The following is an 18,026-nucleotide window of genomic DNA, read 5'->3' on the forward strand; positions in this document are numbered from 1 at the left end:
TTCTCCTGGCTTTAACCATTTGTGGACCCTCTGACAGTGTCTGATGGGGACATGGTAGAGATCAACAGGCACCTGTGGGTTTAGATCTGTGCCTCTGGCACTGTCTGCAGCCATTCTCACTGCTCTCAAATGAGCTGGCAAAATAGAAGGGGTGGAACGTAGGAGGAGGGGGAGATCGTAGATGGCCACAGAAAATTACATCAGAAAACACGGGTAGAAACTGAGATCTTGAGAGGAGCATGACAGGATACAGTTGATGCAAAGATAAGGAGAGGCAAGAAAAAAAGTTTGGTTTAGGCACTAAAAGTGGAGTGAACAAACCAGAAGGAAATGAGAACTAATATTAGATCCATACAGGTAGAAAAGGAAGAGGGCAGAGAGAAATACTAGGAGAGCAGCCAAGGTTTTAAAATGATGAGGGAAAGGTGAACTTCAAGAAGATCCAGTCTTGCACTTAATTGTTTTGTTTTGCCAGGAGTCAAACAATGGCTTTATCCTTTCTTTGGTTGTGAGCTCCGGGGCTGAGGGCAGCGCACAGAAAGCTTAGCAATAGGCCATTTATTCAAAGGCCTTTTCTCAGTTGTGCCCTTTGGGAGCTGCAAAGCCTCACATCTGTCAAAGTGTCACAGGGCTTGCTGTCTGTAGCCTTGTCCTTGTTCCCGCCCATCTCTTATAACGATTACCCAGGAACCCTGCACACTTTCTCACAGCCATTAAACATGCACTTGTCAGTCTTGTTCCTCATCCCCTGACCCATCTTGTGACCCAGCTGTTTGCCTCAGCTGGGTTAGGCCAAATCCATACAAATGCAGTTTTTCTACTTCGGTGGCCCTCAACAATGTCCCTTTGAGAGTTGGATCTATGCATGGTTACGGAATATTAATGATTAATTTCCCTTTTCAATCAGCTGCCAATGAGTTACATATGTTGCTTAGTTTTAGGATGGATGGTTTTTATTGGATTCATTCTTGTGTAGCTCTGCTGTTCTCATGTTTACCTACTGACTACCAAAAATGTGAATGTACAACTAAACCACTAGCCACTTTGTGATTGCCAAAATATGAAAATTTGTTTATATGTTATTTACTCTTGACAAACCTCTCTTGTTAAGTTGATTGATGAATTTAAGCTGGCTTTCCACAAAGCTTGTTAGTTTTTTTTGCCTTTCCCTGTTAATGATGCTACCTGGGACTGTGTTTGGTGCTTTTAGATTGTTCAGTGTCAGCACAACAAAGAGAAAAGAGAGAACAGGACTGTGGGCTAATTGCTGTAAGTACTACGCTTGTGTCTTCAGATGTCAGGATTAAAAGCATTTGCATACACCTTTCTCTCTCTCTCTCTCTCTCCTTATTATTATTTTTTTTTTAACTGACCTTGATGTTTGAGCTGCGATTATTTCCTCGGCTTGTTTAGGATGCTTCTTGCCAGGGGCATATGTGTGGGCTGGTAAAGTAGCATAAAGCACTGACTCAAAATTTTTGACTTTATGTACTATGAGGTAGCATGCATGCAGATTCCATATAAAAATGCTTCATTTGTTCAAGATAGTAATAGCATAGAAATCAAATCTTATTGTTTAGGAAACATAGATCCATTTGCAAGTAGAGTCTCGAGTGTTCATCTGTTAATGTACACAGATAAATAAAGCGTGTTTTCCTGTTGCACAGAATACAACACAAAGTGGCGTGCTGACAGGAAATATTTCTTAGGTCAGATAGTGACATGAATGCAGGTACAGTACTCGGCATTAGCATGGATCATGTGCAAAGTTAGCGAGGAGAGAAAAATATTTCAGGTTCAAAAACATTACTAACTCCTCCTCCTTTGAATTGCCTTGGAGACAGTGTTATGAGAAGACAAGAGGTAAGAGTCATCCTGGTGACTTTACTGTGCCATGGATACCCTTGCCAGTGCTGTTGTTTTGGTGTGAATGAGAAAGAGACGAAAAGATCTGATGAAGAAGCTTTAAAAAAGAAAGCATGTTTTTGTTATGAGGCTGTTGTGGGCTGCAGCTTTATGAGCTTTGAGGCTGGGGATGTGGTAGCTGTGATTTATAGCTTTCATTATCAAGGTTTTACCACACTGTTGGCTCTCAATAGGCACCACACGGACCTACACACCCACACAGTCGACAAAACTGTGGTGGCTTGTGCTTTGTGAGATTGTAGTCAAACATAAATGCTGAAGAGCTAAGGTTTGCTAATGCGGAAACCTTATGTATCAGGAACTGAGGTGCAGCAGGTGGTGTTTTTTATTTTATTTTTTATTTTTGGAGAGCCAGCATACAAACGGATACACTGATGCACCCAGACAAACTCTTTCCTGGCTTCCTGTGTCTTTGACATTAGTGCTTTTCCTGTGCTCATTGTAAAGCACAGACACATTGCAGTCTGGATTCAGGGGAGAGTGGAGAGAATGGAAAGGTTTTTCCAGCTGAACTTGTGAATTCAGATTGGGACTTCACCCTTCTCTCTCTCTCCATAACATCTTCTTTTCTGTCTCCCTTTGTCTTTAGACTTCTATCTGTAGTGCTGTCCTGGATTTTCAACCCCTCTTTTTAGTTTTTGCTCAGTTTTCTGGATAATGCTTTGTGTTCTTCTTTTCTCCACCCCACCTTCCTCTCTAAACTATCATACACTTCTGATGACTACAGCCGTGATGATGGTAAGCTGGAGGCTTTTGTGGCCGCTGGGTGAACTCCTGCTGGCAAGTCAGGAGCTTCAGGAATAGCTTGGCCCATCAAAGCTCTCTGGCTGTGCGAATGCAAAACACACTACAGGGTTTGCTGAATAGCAGCAGCAGCAGCTAAAAGCAGACCCAATCCAGGCTCCACTCTGGAGAAGGTTTAACCAACAAATAGATTTGTTACAGCGGTGTTGCCAGCCTGTATCCCTGTTTTCCAAACAGCTGAAGAGTGTGGGAGAGGAAAACCGATGCTCATGTCCCCATGTGAATGTGAAAAGCAGACAGCTGCGACTTGACAGAGAGCTGTAGCTAAAACAATGATGATATGTTTAGATTGGGAAGAAAGTGAGGATAGATGGCAAAGGAACAAAGCTGCTTATGCTGGCTTGTGGTGACTTTGAAATGGCTTTGAAATGAAATCCACAGAGAATATAATCTGAGTTTCTGTAAATTCTCTAAGCTTGCCTGTACACCTTGATGGAGCTGTATACAGTAGACTTCTTCACTCCCTCTGTATCATGGCCTACCCCACACTCTACTGACTCACTTCTCTAATGTGGGGCAGTGTCTTGGTATGGGGTGTGAGGTTGATATTTCTATGGGCCAATTTAAAAGGTGTTGATTTTACATCGTTTTTTTAAACAGTCTTGGTATTTGTAAAGGATTGCCAGCTGACGATTGGAGCCCAGGCTTAGGTAGAGTGGGTTACATAAGAAGTACTTAAAAGGTGCTAATTATTTCAGGTGAAATGCAGAATGTGACAACCTATTGGCAAATGTGGCAACACTTTAATTTGAGTCTTAAGAAATCAGTTTATGCAAGCATATTTGGGTTAAGCCTAATTCATATTGGTTTGTGAAGGAATACCAACACCAGTAACCAGGATCATTAATTCCTTCTTGTCTGTATTGCATCAGGCACGTGCTTTCATCAGTCTACACGATTAGACCAGAACAGGGAAAAGTGTCATTGTGTGGAAGGTTATTTCCAGTCTCTCGTGTCATGCATCCTTTGTTTCTTGAAGCCCCTGACGACAGTCTTTTGAAAAGGTGCAGTACAGTCATGGCACACCCCAGGCCGGCTCTATAAATATAAATGTCCAACGTTTTACCAAACTAATGTGCCTTAAATTTCTCCATTCCTCCAAGATTTTCCACTGGATATTGTTATAGTATTTTCTTTTTTTTCCAGTTATTAAAATCAGACCAAAATAGAGTGTGGACACCTGAACTGAGCCTGTTGGGTTTGGGCTGGGTTCAGACAAAAATTTAGAAATTATGTTTGGGTCTGAGTCAGGTTTGGACATGTAGGTCAAACTTTAGGCTAGTCAGCTGGAGCATTCAGATGTCTACTTCGTCTAAATGATAAGGGGAAAAATACAGTGCAATCTCAACTGTGTCGAGCTCGACTTGGGTTTGGACATTACATACTCTAAGCTTGTTGGTTCTGGACACCACAGTCTTGGGCACAGATTGGGTTTGGACAGAAATACATGGCCTGATCCATGCTCTAGACCAAAACTAGCAAAGAATGTATCCTAATTGCCTGTGCCATAGACCTCTACAGTGGTCCAAAACCATTAAAACACATAAATGAGCCATATGGCACTGGGTGACATGTCCTTGGTGACAGTGAACATGGGCACTATAGTTGATTTTGAGTCAGTCCCTTTAACATTGTCAATGTGGCAGAAGTACACAGAAGATCAAATGTGTGTTGATCTGCATCTGAAAACAAACAATCCCAAACAGTCTCCCTACTTACTCCTGTTGTGTCTAAACTTTACTAAAAACAGTACCTAGCTGGTTTGGGAAATTACTTTTTAAAAATAAAACAACCTTACATATTTGTAATTATAATATATTTTTTTAAATACATGCCAATCGCATCCTTTGAAAACAAAACAATATTGAGATCAGATCCTTTCAAATTCTTTGGTGTTCCCAACGGGGATTTGGTTCACGACTGGAAGGAATCAGTAGCTGAGTGGGGAAAGAACCAGCTCATTAAATCCCCTTCTGCGTTCTTGTGCGTTCTGCCAGACATCTGGACATTTTTATGACCTGCAGCTTGTGCTAATGCTCTGCCTGAATCCAGTATACCACAGCATGATTTGTTTTGTATTAAGCTTTCTCCTAAAAATCATACCAAAGTGCACATTCTTTTTAATCACAACATTTTTGTCATATTCGGCTCTGTTTTATATCCAAGATTAATGATCAGGCTGTTTGAGTTTCACTTTAATTTTCACCCTTGTAACAAGCCAGGGAGAATTAATAAAGTCTAAATCCATAGACTACAATGAACCCCTTCCTTTAAAAACCTCTGACTGAATCAGGTTGCCTGCCTTGACCGGTTGGGGTGAGTGGATAGAAGAGCTCTGCTCTCTAGAAACCTGCATCTCTTGTTCTTTTCTGTCATCTGCCCTCTCATTGAAACACTTAGAATTTCTCTTATCTGACTTTCCCTTCTCATAGTAAGGGGCAGATTTTAAAACCTGCTTTGCATGGGTCATCATAATACCTTTTTTAGTCTGCTTTAAGTCAGAGTTTCTGTACTTCTTAGTCCGTGCATATTGATGGATTATGCAGTTGCTTTTATAGTTCTCACCCCATTGCACTCCTAAGAATGAGTGATTACCCAGACTTAGTTTTGTTTAATTAGACATTTAAGTAATGCTTTTTATGTTGTTTAACTATCTGAGCTACCAGCACTTCAGATGGACCTTTTTTATGAACTCTGAAGCAGAGCTGTCAACACTAGGGTGTTTGGTTTCATATGTAACTCCCCTGCATCATATGAACCCACTGAGACCACACTTTAAACACGTGTTGAAACAGGGCTCATAATCATTAACTGGTAATATTACAGAGCATGGCTAATGGACAAGTTCCTGTGAAAGTGTGGCTTTGCTAAGCTAGTCAAAGTTAGGTCCTGCAGCAGCAGTCACCACCACATTCCCAGTGGGAAACGGGTGTAACAGAAGGTGGTCCACATAGCTACTGTATGTCTCATTCAGGTTTATCTGCTTATTTCCATTGCATACGTTCCTGTTGCTGCCTAAAAATATGGGTCATGATAAATATGTAAGATGTCTGTCATTTTCTGAACATTAGCCAGTCTCTAGATTTCCCAGTCAGAAAACGGCAGCATAAAAAGAAGCTGTTTTGTTAATGGTTAAGTGTTAACAAAATTCATGCCCATAGGGGAATCAGTTATTCCTTTCTGAGACTTGCTGAGTTTGTCATCCGAAAAAGTGAGTTCAGCTGTGGAAGCCCAGGTTAACCTCCACAGATCTTTGATTTCTGTTTAGAAGTGAAAGGTGCCCGGAGAATGTCAGATAGAGAATATTACAGGCAGAGTTTTGGTCTGTAGTTGACTCATGCTTAGGTTATGTTTGTTCTTTGATCAACTAAGCAACTGTGGATGGGGATAGAAAGAGGGGGTGTGTACTGAGCAACTGTGTACATGTGTTCCAGTTTGCACAGTAGAAGGTTTTCCCCAAGACTGACAAGGGTGGACCATTAGCAGGCCTCATTAGGCTGAATGCCAGTATTCTGAAACAGACGAGCAGGCCAAGGTCCATGTTAGCAGTTTGTACTAATAGCCTGTTGTATGGGCAGATGACAGTAAAGCCGACACATGAGATATAACACATGATATTGTTCTCAATTGGAGGGTTCGATACAGACCATTGTAGCTAGGGATGCACTGCTTTGCCTGAAATAAAGACTTCCCCCACTAGGCCATGTGTTTAATGATGGACACATGAAGACTAGCTGAGACAGACCACAGTTAAAGATTGTTTTTACTAACCAGCACAGATTTTCAGTCCTTGACAGTCACGCCTTGTAGACACTGTGGACAGCACACTACCTGGCTGTCAGATAATGACTAGAACCTCTGGCAGCAGACAATCCTGCTGTTCTCACGAGATCACATCCATTCTTGTGTCCCATTGTTCCAAAGCAAATATCTTTATTTGGATCCAGTCCTATAACGTTAAAGTTGGTAGCAATCAGCACAAAGCTCAGATCAAGTCAAATCAAATGAATTAAGTGGACCACACAGATGGATCTTAGTCTGCAGAACTGGCGACTGCTGCTGCCTCAGCTTTCCAGGAAATCCAGCCAGCCTCCACGGAGGGGAAATGAAATGTGTGTGTGTTTAAAGAACACTTGCCAGATGACTTGTTTGAGCTGTGAATGCACTGGACACTGCGCTCTTGTTAACCTTTCCAAATGTACAACTTGCATTTATGTGTGAAGCATGTTTGGGGATTGTTACTGTGCACACTCTTCTTTGGTGCTGGCTCTGTGCATTATACATGTAGATCACTTCTCTAATGGATGATATTCATTAGACTGTGGCAATTAAGGCTTGTGCTTCATTATAGTCATGATAATTTTTAGAGTCTTGTTAGTGTGTGTCTGATGGTCCTTGAACTTGGATTAGAGATACTTCATAAAATTTAGCACTGGTACTTTTTTTTCCCCAGAGGCATTTGGAGCTGATTTTAACAAGCTGAAAGACTGTGTCACCCCACAAACAGATGGATCTGTGTATTAGATGATGCTTTATTAATAACTTGATCATTTATTATATTTAAATCTGTCAAAGTGCAGAATATTCTCCAGCTATTTATGATATTTGAAAAGGAATAAAATATAAGCAGTCATCAAGTTATTCGCACACAGCCAAAGCTCCTGTTGTTTTCTCCATCTCCGTATCAAGGCTCTGCTGTAAAACATGTTAATGTTTTAAGTGATATTTTGCTTTTTAGATAAGGGTTTCATACAAGTCCTTCTGGTCCTAACTGAGGAGGTATCACTGAAACTAAAACCATATTCTGATTTTCAGGTAATGTTGGGCAGGTTCAGTCTTCAGGAGCATGAGAGAATGTTCTGGTATGTGCTTTGTTCAGCTCTGATCTTGTTATAGTTCAGCCCGTACAGGTATCAGTTGTAGTTATTGCCACCACCTTTGGCAAAAATATGTAGATTATAGATTTGGTAGATTTTGGCTGCCATAAAGGTTTTAGCCACCTGCTTCCCTATACTCTTTGTGAAAAAATAGCACTTATTTATATATATATATTTTTACATGCAGTCTCTAAAATACTATTTCACATATTTTTCCATTAAGCTTAACACCTTATGGCTGTTTTGTTGTATCCTGTTATCACTGCGATTGTGTTAGAGAAGCAGTAGACTTTCTGTAAATTTGTTTCCCTTTTGTCCACGATCAAATTAATAATCTGTCCCAGCACAATAAAGTTAGCACCTACTTGATATACAGTGTAGACACAGGACAGATGGTGGGTCTAGCAACTCTAATGTAATTTAGTTGGGTGGCAAAATGCAAATGGACACTGTTCTGGCTGTCCTAGACAGGACAATGTTTCAATTAGTTATAAAATCTTAAAGAATAATAAAGATAGTAAAATTGAGGAGTAATCTGCTTCAAGATTTAAAAAAAGTGGTGAGTAGGCAGCCCTCATCTGTGAGATTGAAACAGCATGTTTGGTTCCAGTAAGAGCTTTGCTTCTCCCAGTGTGTTTTTTTTTCCCTCTCTCGCTTCTTCTTCTTTCTCTCTCACCTCCTCCTCCTCCAGCCAGCAACCCTCCCACACTCCCACACACACACATAGACACACAGTTACAGACACTACATGCACACAAGTACAAGGAAGAGAGGGGGAGAATGGAATAAAAGATGGTGGGGAGAGTGAAAGAAAAACACACCAGGGAGGAGAGACTGGTAGAAAGTGCTGTAATGAGATAGAAATAGAGATCAAACAGAAAGCTTGTGAGAAATAATGAAGTGTTTGAGGAGCCCAAAGCAGCAATGGTGGTCAATAAAGTCATCAGATGTCTTATAATTTAGAGCCCTGGAAGTCACTTGGTATGTTTCAAACAGAAGCTGTAATCAAAATCTGAGATATAGATTTAAGACAATGACAGCCAACATTACCTTCAGGGCTATAACTAACAGTTGTGTTCATTTATCAATTAATATTGTACTTTCCTGATTAAACGATTAATCAATTTGTCTATAAAATCTCAAAAAATTGTGGAAATGGCCATTCTGTTCTGGGTTCGACCCTCGTGGGCGACCGGGGCCTTTCTGTGAGGAATTTGCATGTTCTCCCTGTTCCTTTTGTGGGGTTTGTTCTGGTGCTCCGGCTTCCTCCCACAAAGACTTGCAGGTGAGGTTGACTGGTGCCCCTAAATTGCCTGTGTGAGTGGTTGTCTGTCTCTGTGTCAGCCCTGTGATGGAGCAGCAGGCTGTGCAGGGTGTACATCACCTCTTGCCCAGTGTTGGCTGGGATTGGCTCTTTTTTTATTTTATTATTTTAATATAGACATGGTACCTGACCAATCTGAATTTGTTTAGGCTTATAGTTGGTCTTAGATGATGGTGGATTTCACTTATTTAAGAATGATTGCTGTTGCATGCCATTTAAATCTTTGATACATCTAAAATGTACATTTGAGTTTGTTTTTAAATTGAGGTTTTCAGTTTATAAAGCTGCACAGTTTTTCCCTATCTCTTCAGCCTGGATCTAAGAATACAGTATGGGGGGGGGGAGGAAGTGCTGCAGAATAAAATTTTCCATTTAGCTCTCAGTTGAGAAGACAGCAGCAGTGGACAGTGAGTGTCGGATCAGATGGCAGGGGCTGTGGTGATACACTACAAATAGTCATATTTCTCACAGGAAGGAAAGGGTGGAATTTGACTTTCATGTTCATAAAAGACAGGATAAATATGATAGTACTGCACACAGTGGAATCCCCTGCATCAGTTGTGGATTGGTTCTTTGGTATTCTATGAACAACCTCTGTTAATACTGCAACACTGATTATGTGAGGATATATGATTATGTGAATGTAAAGAATAGCTACATTGAACATAGTGGACACTAAGTTTGCATTGACTAAAAGTTGTCCACATGGAGCAGAGCACTCCTTTCTTGTCGTACGTTTCATGCTCTGGTTTCCCAGGTTTTGTTCTGCCCCTGATAAATGCTGCACAGCCTTGACAAAATGACTGTGGTTACAGGCTTAGATGTGTTTGTGTGCAGGGATTGGAGAGCTTTGTAGCATTATGGACAGTTCCCTTAATGTGCCACCTCTGCCAGCTGTGTTTCTGTGATTGAGAGGGAAGAATGGATGGATAGAAAGAAGAGTATGAGGGGATAGCTGACTTGGTGGAATAACTACTGACTTTGTGTTCATCTCTCTCTTTCCCACTTTCAGTCTCAGCATCTCATCTCCTCCCACATGCTCTCACATTGAGTGAGGAATCAATCCTTCTCACTTCCATTATCTCTCCCTATGTAGCTGTGTTGCTCTCTCGCCACTTCATTCTGGCCATTCTGTACCAATCGAATACACTTGCTGTGGGCACAAATGAGCGTGCGACTCTCCAGCACCGTAGCAATCATACCACGTCCTCATTAGGTCTATTCTGGTGGCCCACCTTATCCTGCTTCATCCCCTGTAATTGGGCAAAACCTTCTACCTACCTGTCAGCAGGAGCCCCAGTACAAAGGATGCAATTTATTCTTTACTGGCATTGGGTTTATTAGCAGTGTGTAGGTTTAGACAGCCGTGGTAACCATGGGCCATTGTTGTCCAGTGTCAATTCCATTAGGACGAATCCTGGTGAGCCACATCTTATTCGAACCCCTGCCACTTTTGCTGCTTTATAATGGCTGCAGTGAAGCCAGAAAGGGATGGCATTGAAAAATTAAATAGTTTGTTTTCAGGCTTTCTAGGTCAAACTAGGTGATTTTAGGCCCATCATTGCTGCATCCTTGTTTAGGGTAGTTCCACAGATGATCTTGTGCAGGGCTCTCTGCAATGTTTTGAGAATGTAAAGGACAGATAGGCACAGTTCAAATAACAACTGACAATGATACAATAAACAGAATGTTGCACATTACTTTCTTTAAAACCCCCCTTTTGTTGTGCATTGTCATGTTGAGCAATCAGATGCGAGACTCAGATTTCTGTTTTCAAAACAGAAATAGCTCCTGTTAAAATGTCTTTTTTGGTATATCAAGAAAAGTACAACATTTTGTGCCAAACTGGGATACACCATTGGAGGAAACCCTGCTGTGGGGTGTTTTAGAGTTCTAAAAGATGCATATCAAAAATCACTGTCACCCAGACTTCCGTCTTGAATGCAACTGTCTCTCTGATTTTTCTGCCTGACCTGCCACTTCCTCAAGGGAAGCAGGAAGTGGCTAAGATGTGTTTCCTGCAGGAATGTGAGACAGCTTCCTTGGCTGTAGCACAGGCTGACACAGCCCTGGGTTGGAAAGCATCAGGAAGGAACAGGGTTTCCTTACTATATATTCACTGCACATTACAGCTATCTGTGTTTAACTTTTACATTATTCACTTTAATATTAAGGGACTTTAGTCTGTTATTTTGAAATGCAATTTCTTCTGCAGAGTGGTATTTTCTGTCCTCTGTTGGCAATAAAATACATATATTTTCTGTCATATCTTCTAAATAATGTTGGTGCAGGTTGTTCTTCTGTTTGACTTTCACAGTGACTTCACTGACAGGAAGTCAACGGACTTGACTCGGTCCTTTACATGGCATGTGTTATGTGCTTATGATGCTGCATACAGTAGGACTGTTTATGATCTTTTGAGTTAAAAGCCACGTGGTATCCATTAGAGCCAGGTGATAAATAGGCTGGCCATTATTAGCTTAACATTGTGTTAGCTTAGTACATTTTGGCATTAGGTCCATAAATGTTTATGCCATTTAGATATTTAATTATCAGTTTTTGTTCATTCTCACATACTAATGTATCAGCCTTCAACATCTAATATTGATTTGGTTTTATTCCCATTCATGAACCTCTAAAAGCCACCCACCTATTTTAATCTTCGAGCTCTCGTATCGAATGTGGTTTACATTATTACATCTTATTATACTGTGTTATACTTATTCCTGTGACTGGCCATACTGCACACACACAATTGATACTCTGAGTTACTCTCAAGCTACTGCGCTAACAAAGTCATTATTTCATGGTTACATTTTATCTGAGAAAACCAGCATAAATACAGGGTAATGACGGCACCTGTGCTGTGTGATTGCTATATTGAGATTTAAAACGAGAGCTCATTTTAACTTTAGAGGTGACTGTACCACTTGTCCAAAACACCAAGATCGAGTTTTAAAATGTATATATGCTTTGGAGATTGTTTGGGAATTACCCAGTTTTTGGTTGATGAAAAATGCTGTTTTTGTGTGCAGAGACTTGGAGAGAAAAAGACGTACTTTTAAATTTAATAAGCTTACCCTAGGATTTGAGAGCTCAAGTGGGAATCTGTATTAAATTCCTCTGTGGCTTCATTCATATTTCCCTTCCTTATTTATCATGCCTGGCATTTCTCACCACCCCTCCACATATCTGTTTGTCTGTCCTCCTCGAACGTCTGCCATAGAAACCACACGTACATAAGTATTGAAGAGTGAGCCACTTTCATTCTCATCCTTTCTCACTCCTCTCTTTGCAGCAGTGCTGTTCCAGCTCACCGTTGCCCACACAGAGCTGCGCCATTTTGCAAATCTGCAGCTCTTTTCTGATTGCCGATATCCATTGCTGGGAAACCTGCAATTATCTTCTGTTTCTGGCCCTGCCTTTTTCCCTCAAGATGTGAACTAATGTTTAGTAATGCATCTAATGAGTTCTTCTACTAAGGAGCAGCATATATGGACTTTTTGGTTTGTGCACATGTATTTGTTGATTTGTACATAGCACAGTCCTTGTTTCAAGACTTGTGACATAGCACAGTCCTTGTTTCAAGACTTATGTGTTTTTTTGACTCTTACCAGGATTTTGTTTACTCTTGACTTTTGGTGACAGGGTTGTGGTTTAGTTTGCTCTCTCATTTTTCCCTGCATATCTCTTCTCTAGCGTTTTTCTTAACACCCTTATTTCATTCTGTTTCTTTATCTCTCTATAGTACATCAGCCCCCAGCCCTCCATGTTAATTATACCATAGTCCTTTTTCTCTATTATTCACCACTCTGCTATTTCTGTCACTCTCACTGCTATGCCTGCTTCTGCTATGTTGCCAGGATTTTGCGAGGGTCTGCAGTGCCTGTTGAAATGAGGAGGGGGCGTGTTCTGGTTCCCAATTCGACAACAAATGGCTGTTTGGCGTCATCTGATTGGCACAGATTAGAGGGCTCTCAGTGGCGGTGCGGAGGTGGCTCTTGCAGAGGACCGGGCCGCTTCATTGTTACCGTCTGAGCAGAGCTGACCGCGCTGTTCTCTCAGGATGTGTTTTGCCAGTTTAATGACATTTTGTTCTATTAAGTGTAATTGAATGGATGAAGGCAGACAATGGCTGAGAGTGCTCTCAGGAAGACAAATTTCACATTGGTTTTATTTTAACAAAGCCACCTAACGGCTGAGGTCGGACCGGCCTCCAAACTGATGCTGCAGATGCTAGGAGTTGGAAAAAAAAAGATCATTTGCTAAATGCATTGCTATTCTCTCTTGAACAGTTTTCTGTTGATGCACTAAACTTCGCAAATGTAATTCTGAGGTTCCTCAAAGCTTTTTATGTCAATTGCCACCTCTTTATATCTGATCTCTAGCCTCTCTATGGCTGGCTTCTTTTCTGTAGCTTGTTCAAGGCACATCTAGCTTTTTACTGATATTGCACAGATGCCAATACTGAATGTTGGATTAGTGCTTCACTGCAGCTACTGCCAAATCCATCTGGGTCTTAGGACCCTACGCTGTCCTTCAGTGGTAATGCCTGCAGATTGGTTGTTTATTTTTAGGCCCCAATAGTACAGTAAATGGATGGAACCTCTCTGATAGGACACTCATTCAGCCTTTGTGTGTGCCTGAGTGCATGCATTAGTTCTTCACTGTTTACTTATTTATTGTCTTATGGAGACACCCAAGACTGAACCATGTATCACAGCATGTGTTTTGCTGTAAATGTCAGCAAGTGCCAGGGTATTCCACAGGAAAAAAACAACTACTGCTTGTCTTAACAAGTGACCTTTTCTCAGCTTAGCCTATTAGCTCCTTTGCTATTGCTTTTTTTTTCCCTCAGAAATATTTTTATTAACTTTTTGAACAAAGAAACAGATACCATAATGTGAACGACAGGCATCTAACATTGACAAGAGGTCTATTCTGTTCAGGAAGAGTAAACCTGTCTGGGTACAGTGAAAAGAGAGAAATGCAAACATTACCCGAAAAAAAAGACACCCCCACGCTGTCTAAACCTACACACTGCTAATAAACCCAGTGCCAGTAAACAAGATAGAAGAGCAACCGTACATGTAGACTATGAGCCCGTACGCTAGCCAATCAAGGATGGCCCAAGGAGATATAAAATCCTCTCCCTAACTTGTTTGGGAGTTGTGAAAGTGCTCCATAAAAGGCCCCCACACCGTTAAAAACCTCTCTTGCTATTGCTTTTGATTTGGGTTTAGGTTTTGTAGCCCAAGTGACTGTAATAATCAGTTATTTTCTTATTTAAATATCTACAGTACTACACTGGATCACTGATTGTTAACATGTAGTGATTTGTATTGCAACTAGTTCATGAAAGCAGTGAGATTAAAGACAGAAGGTGTGGATGCAGCAAGAACAATGACAGGCACCTTCAGGCTTAACAGGCTTAAAATCCAGACTTGCAGACACACAGTCTGACAAATCATTCAGGGAAGTGCAAAGCAAAACCAACACAGCAGCCTCCATCTAGCACAACAGATGTTTCTTAAACCAAAGCTCTGAACCTTGCCACCTCTGTCTGGCCATTTATAGTACTGTGTAATCCAGAAGTACATAAATGCATCATCTGTTCATGTTTTTGGTAGAATCAGACCAGTGATACAAAACTCCCATTTTGGTCAAAAATGTGACTTTTATTTGTAGTAATCCTGTTGGGTCAGTTGTTGTGTGCCCTCTGGATTTGTGGTACAGGGGCTGTTTGAACTTTTGTTGTGCCTCATCGGTCCACTGAGCAGCTACCTGTCTGTTTCATGGATGGGTGGACATCCTGAACCTAAATGTGGTTGTAACTTAATGGGGTTTCCACAGGAGAATGACATGGAACAGAAAAATCTGGCACAACATCCTGCTATCCTGACAGTAGAAACTGAACTCCACACCTGCCGCACAAGCCACACACTATAATGACAGGTCCACAGAGGCTAAAGCAATTTAATGTCAGCTACAGTAGATTCAAGTGGACCTTCCAGTCACCAGCAATAGTATAATGCCCAGGTCAGCCAGTGCTGTGTGGAGCTCTGTCAGCTGTCTGCAGTACTAGGAAGAGCAACAGGAACTATGGGTCTCATTCACCAACAAATTTGTTTGTTAAACCTACTTATGAAGTTTTCACAGACACTAGCATTCACCAAAGTTTTCTTATCTGGGATTTGTTCTTGGGTAAGAAAAGAATCTGTGCACACCCAGGAGCACACTTATGCACATTTAAACACTGATGTATGTGTGTGAAATAACTGGTTATTTAGTTTTCTTAAGTTCTGTGAGTATAGGCGCAGCCAGGGCAAAGTAGAACACAAGTTGGCTAACTTGTTTCATGTCAGTTCAAGCAGCGATTGGCTGCGTGCACAAAGGTCAGTGCATCCGGAGTTAAAGATGAACAAATTTGAACTTTCAGCACACCCTTGCTTCATGCTGCTTACCATGCAGAGCCTGTGCAGTGCACCACAGACACTACAATGATGAGGCGCCCACAAAAGCCTTTTTGCACAATAATGTGGACACACCATAATGGTTTGTGGCTTTGGTTAAGAACAAAGAAGTTGTCATGCATGTGATGCTGTGGTAAATCCCCTTTCCTGTATGTGTTCTTAGTGTCCTGTCACTAGCAGTTTGCTGTAGCGACAGCAAAGACATGCATATACAACCACACACACACAGGCGATGCTGGAAGCTCATGGCTACTGTATGTGTCATAGATGCACATGATGGTCCTGAAACACTAAATCGCACTTATCCTTGGTCCCACTCATCTAAATCCCTGTACTGTTTGTTTTTTTTTTTTTGTTTTTTTTTCTTTTCGTATCCAGAGGGGTAGAGTAAGGGGTGTGTTAACATGTTCACTTGTTAAGATACTGTATTTAAAAGCACTGAAAACTGTGTGTTCACAAACTCACTAGCTAGTCTCTGTTGAAAGAAGTCATAGTCTTCACTTTCTGCTCATTTCCATGTCAATATAAGAAGTTGGCATGTTACAATGGGTGACATTATTATTAAAATTATACAATTTGCAGTAGCCTTACCAAACACAGAATTTTGTTGTGACTTCTGTATTAGTTGTCAGTGTATTGCAAATCCATTGCTCCACTCATCAGATTATAAGAAACTTTAGCTAAAATGAAAGAGGCAGAGGTTGATCCTATCAACATTAAACTTTTTCTTTCTTTTGTCTTTTTAGGTCATTTGTGTATATGAGAGAGCCAGACACACACCGTCAAAGGAGAGCTGTTGTTAATCAAGGCCAGGTAATAATATTTTACATTTCCCATAAAGAATCTGCATATGCATATGGGAAGAGGATTTGGATAAATCACACATCACAGTGAAAATAAACATGTCGATGGAGAAGTGAGTCACAAATATGGAAATTAGATGCCATATTTGTTACTCAGTGCTACAGAAACATCTGTTTGACAGTAAAAAGCTGCTGATAGAATTGTATGAGTGGTCATTTGGATAAAATAAGACTAAATTTAGATTGTACAATTAAGGCTGTGACCTTGCTGCAGCACCGTACAGCTCTCTGGTTTAGAGCAGGTCACACATTTGCCCCTTTTTAGCGGAGGTGGGAATGAGCCAGACATGTGTAAGTCTCAGGTCTTAACCTTCAAGTCTCAAGCACATCCCAAGTTACGGTTGTGAGAAAAGTAAGTCAAGTCGAGTCACTATTATAAGTCAAGCAAGTCATACAAAATTCTGATGATCTGATAATGTTATTGGAATGTCATGTATTTAAGTAAACATTCACAAACCTCCTCTGATTATTAATTCTGCATTCGTAGGCTATAAACCAACCCTTAGCTATTAAATAAAAAAGGCAATGAGAAACTCCTCTCAATTGAGTGCGTAATCTATTCAAAGCCAAGTCTGACACTTCACATTGGCTTTTTAGTTAACATTTGACCAGACAAGTTGGCTAACATCTGAGAAGACACATTCATGTACTTACCTTTCTTTCTGAGTTTTGTATTGATAGATGAAGTTGGATGGTGGTTGTGTCACAGCTTTTTGTTCTGCCAAGTCAAGTGGCAGTGCTAGTCAAGCAAGTCTCAAGTCCCCAGATTTGCAACTTAAGTCTGACTCAAGTCAAGTCATGTAGTTGTTGTTTGAGGTATTTGGGGGGGAAAAAAGACCACAGCATTAAATATTTTAGAGCCACTACAGTATCAAGAGACATTTTTGAGGTATTGTTTTAAAGTGATATTTTGTTACTTTGCGTGAGTAGTGTTACATGCACTCATATAATGACCCTCCTGCCATCACTTGGTCAAGTCTCTATGTTCACCACTCTGTCATAGCTGGGGGATAGGGGATCATGTGCCATAGAACACCCTTGCAATTTCACCCTTGAGAGAAATGACAACATGGGCAGACTTCAGAGCCCCCAAAAGCCACTTTTACATTTCAGTGAGCCCGAGAGGAGACCCCACTCTACTGCCATGCTCTGCAGAGGGAGCAAAAACAGCAAAGCACATTTATCTTTCCACACAATTACAGTTTTGTTTTGAAAGGTTCTGAGCTGAACCTCCAGCACTTTCAAAGAGAAGAATGTTTGATTTATTTTTTTTATTGTCTCCTTATCTTCCCTCTGTGCCTTGGCCTGACATTTCTTCATACAAGCTCATAAAAGTTGAGATAGAAATCTGTTTGGCTTTCAGATGACTGTTTAAGAACACTAGGCCGCAATTACATTTTTTTCACACAAGAGGTTTGACATTGCAACTGCATTTTGTTTAAACTTTTTGTTTCAGGGATGTCATTGATGCTGATGAGTAAAGTGTGTGTGTGTGTGTGTGTGTGTGTGTGTGTGTGTGTGTGTGTCTGTATCAACTACTTTGAAACTTTCTGCACAAACTTTAATGAAGTTTGAAGAGTGTATGCTTTCCTATCTACACTCACACAAACATTAAAACCAACTGATAACTGCGACCCCTCCTTGAACCGCCACCTTATTGTGGTGGAGGGGTTTGAGTACCCGAGTGATCCTAGGAGCTATGTTGTCGGGGGCTATATGTCCCTGGTAGGGTCTCCCAAGGCAAACAGGTCCTGGGTGA

General features: G+C 40.9%; 1 protein-coding gene across 1 annotated transcript in view; it reads left to right on the forward strand.

Moving 5' to 3' along the window:
• The window catches only part of sipa1l1 (signal-induced proliferation-associated 1 like 1), a 70,549-nt gene that overhangs the window by 15,123 nt on the left and 37,400 nt on the right, over window positions 1-18,026 (forward strand). Inside the window, 1 exon segment of the mRNA XM_020604087.1 lies at window positions 16,151-16,217. The gene's annotated coding sequence lies outside the window, so the exon portion shown is untranslated.

Source organism: Monopterus albus, unplaced genomic scaffold (genome assembly GCF_001952655.1).
Source record: "Monopterus albus unplaced genomic scaffold, M_albus_1.0 scaffold63.1, whole genome shotgun sequence".
Classification (NCBI taxonomy): Eukaryota; Metazoa; Chordata; class Actinopteri; order Synbranchiformes; family Synbranchidae; genus Monopterus; species Monopterus albus.